This window comes from Megascapheus bottae, chromosome 7 (genome assembly GCF_031878675.1).
Source record: "Megascapheus bottae isolate mThoBot1 chromosome 7, mThoBot2.hap1, whole genome shotgun sequence".
NCBI lineage: Eukaryota > Metazoa > Chordata > Mammalia > Rodentia > Geomyidae > Megascapheus > Megascapheus bottae.
In genome coordinates this window covers 76,998,003-77,002,646 of record NC_143515.1, presented here as the reverse complement: position 1 = coordinate 77,002,646, position 4,644 = coordinate 76,998,003, and the positions used below count along the sequence as shown (strand labels likewise).

The following is a 4,644-nucleotide window of genomic DNA, read 5'->3' as shown; positions in this document are numbered from 1 at the left end:
AGAAGTACATGGAGGGTTGTGAGGATCTAGTTCATTCCGTTTGTAGAAAATAGTGTCTGCTAATCTCAAGAATGACTTTCTCCATCATCTTCGCGGGAACTAGGAAATCTGTGAAAGTTCTGTGGTTTTTACATTTTTGGTGGAGTTAAAGAAGAATGTAAAATCTCATATCAAATCTATGCTTTATAAACACTGAAAACAAGATTCTTGAAGAGAGATGAATGAAATTTAATTCATGGAATCAAGGGGCATGATGAAGTAGGTCCCTTGGTGATCTCAGTGAATGGAATTAAGAACCCCCAAGGAGGAGGAAGGAAAACTGAACTATCTCTGGGTCTGAATTAAAACACTAACATTGCTGGATACCAGGGAGAGGAAGATGGCACCTGGCCTGACTACAGGACTGCACTGTTACCATCCCAGATAGTTTCTGTTGAAAAAGAACATGATGGTTTGCCTACTGCCCAAACCCAAGGCCACAGAGAGCTTGGGGTATCCTAATAGACAATTTTTAGTTCACCTTCTCAGAAAATGTAAGTCCAAAGTCAAGGTGCTGCTGGGTTATTTCCTTTTCATTGTGTCCTCTGGGCCTCTCCACTGTGTATGTGCAATCCTCCCTTTCCTCGCAGGGGACTTTATCACTCTTCTTGATCTCAACCCTTAGGGCTTCCTGATCCTTTCATTCTCTCCTGAAGGTACTGTCTCCAAGGTCCTCACATTAGGGTTAGGATTTTCACGTTGGTTTTTAGAGAAACAGAATTCAGTTCCCAACAAGAGTCTGGTCTTTTTCACCGTTTCCTTGAGAATGTAATCTTTTTACCTCAGAAAGCTTAGTGTCAATGGTTTGTAAATAGAACGACCTTTCCTAGAGAGATTCAGGTCCCGGGTCCTGGCCATTCTGCATTGGGGCATATCCCAGGCTGGGGTACAGACAAACCAAGTTGCCGGACAGGGGCAGACAACTGAATGCCTGAGGGACTATAAGTCACATCCAAAGCCTGTAGGTGGGATCCAGTTAGAAAAAGTAACATTCCCCTAAGGACAAGATCAAGAGAAAAGGACACCACTTCTTGTCTCTGGTTCCTCAAGAAGATCAGGATACCAGTCTTGAATTTCAAGTGGATAAGTATTAGAGTTCAGTATTAGAGATTTTCTGACAGTGCTTTTACATGTGTAAAGGGTCATAGAAGGCAGTTATATATTGAATGAGGTATCCTGCTCTGGTAGAATATTCTGACTCCTTGTTTAGATAATAACCCATGTCATTCAAAATTCCCCATCTCTTTCTATACTTGATTACTTGATTATTTACTTGATTATTTTTCACTGTAAACCTATAAACTCTATCCAGATTATACGTGAAGTTAGTCCACATAAGGTGCTTTTAATTTTTTTTGGCTTTTATATCAACTTTATTCCAAGAGAAAACCTGCATGAGTTAACAAAGATTGTAGGAACCATATTCTTTGTCACATGTGCCAAAGTTCACATTCAACAATATTCTGCATTGCAAAGAGGATTTAATATTTGTACTTGTCTGTAATACTTTAGTACAAATTAAACAAAGATACACATAAGTGCTACTTGAGGTATATCTATAAAGGACCACAACTTCTAATATTTATTAAAATATTGTAAATAAAGTCCTCTCTTTTTGGTTCTTTGTCATTTTGATACACATCTGTAGTGCACATTGAAAAAGATTTTACTGCTTTCAAGTAGGCCAATCCACAGCTGAGGTCTTCCTAGAAATCAGCTTCCATTCAGAATTGACCCCAGTGGTAGAAGGTGCCAGGGAAATTATGGATCAGGGGTTCTGCTGGAAGAGATACCCTGTTCACCCCAAGAGGTAAATAAACAAACATGACATGACAGCCCATTGGAAACATTTCCTTTGCTTACCTCTTACTGAGTTTTATTATAAATTAGAGATTTTTGAAGAGAATGAGTCATAGGGAAAATAAAGAAAGAAAACAGGAACCTGATTCGAAAATCAGCGCACTGTATCTCCTTGGTGAGTCATAACATCAGTCTCAAGTCAGGACAAACAGTGCTCCTGTCAGAACGAAGCGAAGTCAAAAATAAAAACAGAAATGGCAAGGAGGGAGGCGGGCTTTCAATGGTACTTACGACTCTCCCCAGATCTGAGCTTCCTAACAGAGGGTTTGGAGGTGGGGGAAGAAGAACTAGAAAGCTTAGGTCCTGTAGGGGAGGAAGCTGAGCTGCAAAGGCACAGATGTCGGGATAAAAGCCTACAGGAAGACAAGGGCCATAGAAGCTGGGAAGTGTGTGCTGTCCCTTAGAAATGAGCTGCCACCATGAAAAGGGCTTTCCCAGAGGAACGCTGGTGCACCTCCACCTCCTCCCCCTTTTTTCCTAGTTCCTTCTCTTTACATTGCTAGACACATGGTTTCCTTTCAACGTGTTATGTTGTGAGCACAGTGAATCTTGACCAGTGTCACCTGTTCCATCATCCTCACCCACATCCATCCTATAACCTCACCCACCACTTTAAATTTCCTGGCTCCATTTTCATCAAAGGACATAGTGAATTATGTGGATTGAGTATAATGCTATCATTTGGATGAGTGTCCCACAAAGAAAATATGTTATGTGAGAAGCTCTAGAGAGAAAGTGGACACTTGGAAGGGAGGAGCCTAGAAATAGGAAGTCAGAACACTGAGGCTATTGTCTGTGAAAAATCTGTAGGACTGGGCTACTTCCTCTGTCTTTGTCTTCCTCATGGCCACTTTGTTGCCATGAGATGCATAGCCTCTTCCCCATCACAAGCTTTCACCAGGGAAGACAGATATCCATGAACCACACAGAAGCCATGAGCCAAAACAAACCTTTTCTTCTCATCAGTTCATTATCTGGAATCTCATCACAGAAATGTGAAGCTGACCAGCAGCGGTAACAAACACCATCACAGAGCCACTGAGAAGAGCATCTGATGTGAATGCGGTATTTGCGTCCATATGTGCTCACAGTGATTCACATTAAGATTCACATTCAGGGAGTCTTTGCCTTAAAAACTGGGTGGAAGCAAGTCGACAGATGCTTCTAAACCCTAAGTGAAAAATTCAGAAGAATGCCTTCCAAACATGTGGCACGATCGCAGTTCTACTCCATGGTTTCCAGTCGCACTGACAAGGAGGCACTGTCCATACCTTACTACAGAATTTAAGGTGGTCCACAAGTGCTCATGAACTATGAGGTGGTTTCTCTAGTCTCTCCTCAATGAACATGCCGGCTGTTTTCAATATACATTCAAAAGACCTGCCAAATAAGTTAAGTTCCAGCCAGATAATTCAGTTTAAGTCTGAACTCTTTGGCTTATTGCTGTATGACACTAGCAAGATGCTTACTTTTCTAAAAGTTAATTACCTCCCTGTGACACGGAGAGGAAATTTACCACCTTAAATAGGTGCCATGAGCTTTTAAATAAGGAATTTGGAAGGTTTAGATTACTTTGGGGCCATAAAACATCTGGATTATTTTTATTCTTCTACCCTAACCAATGTCTGTGTTTTTATAACTTTCAGGAAGATGATCAATAGCAGAAGCTACCCTCTAGCCTTTGGAGGAGAACATTCACAAAGGAGCTAGATTAGTTTGTTTGTTACATTTTATGGGAAAGACAAATGTGCCTCTCTTCAGGGCAGGGCCTTTAAGTCTTCGTTGGTTTTCTTTTCTGTTCCTTTCTTCCAAGGAGTGAAGAAAGAGCATCTCTCTCTCTTTGAAGATTGTGGAAGCTTGGGGTCTTCAAAGTCATCTGCCCAAGAGTATCACAGTGAAAGGTCACATAGACTTTTGGAGATAGACGTGTGGTTTTATGTTCCAGTTAATCTGCCTTCTGGCTGTTTCAAGTTGGTCAAATCATGAGATCTTCGGTTTCCTCATCCATAAGGCCAAGTGACCTTTAGAATACTGTGAATTACCATTTCCAATGACCATAGTCACATGGATGTGACAAGCCATCCACTATCCTGCATGAGGTTTCTGTGCTGCAGGACCCTGTGCTGGGCTCTTTACCCGCTTTGAGAGCAGCTGTTATTCAGTCTCCTTGTAAATGGCTGCCATGTGGAATTCATCTGTGCCTAACATTTTCCAGGTCCAGGTTACAAGTCCAAGAATCATAAGCAACAGTGAAGAAGCACAGAAGCAGCATGGGAAGAAGTGGCCAAAATACTGTACGAGCAAATGTAGGAATGGGGCAATAAAAGCTTGTTGAGATTGATTTGGGGAAGAGGTAAGAGTAACAGAAAGATGGATGGATCTGATCAAGAAACATTCCATGCATATTTGGAATTGGCAAAATGAAACTCCTTTTTATAACTAATTAATGTTAACAAATAATGTGGGAAAATACAAGAGCAGTCCACCAAAGGAAGAGACCAAGGCTTAGGAACTTGCATAGGCCTTCTGACAGCTACTGAGCCCACAGAACTCCTAGACCTCTTTGGGGAGTTCTCAAACTCATGCCTTTGTCTCTGATGGCCTTTCCACCACTTTCCCATTCTAAGGCCTGAGATGACGAGGAGAAGTCACTGAGGCAGATTTAGTTCCAGAAGTGACTGTGGTCATCATTGTGTCCTTTTTGACATTTCAGAGATTTTTTAAAATATATTTTTATTGTAATTA

General features: G+C 41.3%; 1 non-coding gene across 1 annotated transcript; it reads right to left on the bottom strand.

Annotated features, from left to right (window-relative positions):
• Positions 1-1,458: 1,458 nt before the first annotated feature.
• On the bottom strand, positions 1,459-1,582 carry LOC150061085 (small nucleolar RNA SNORA40). Its single transcript, XR_016536323.1, has one exon. It is a non-coding gene; the product is annotated as a small nucleolar RNA SNORA40 (small nucleolar RNA).
• Between the last annotated feature and the right edge of the window lie 3,062 nt (positions 1,583-4,644).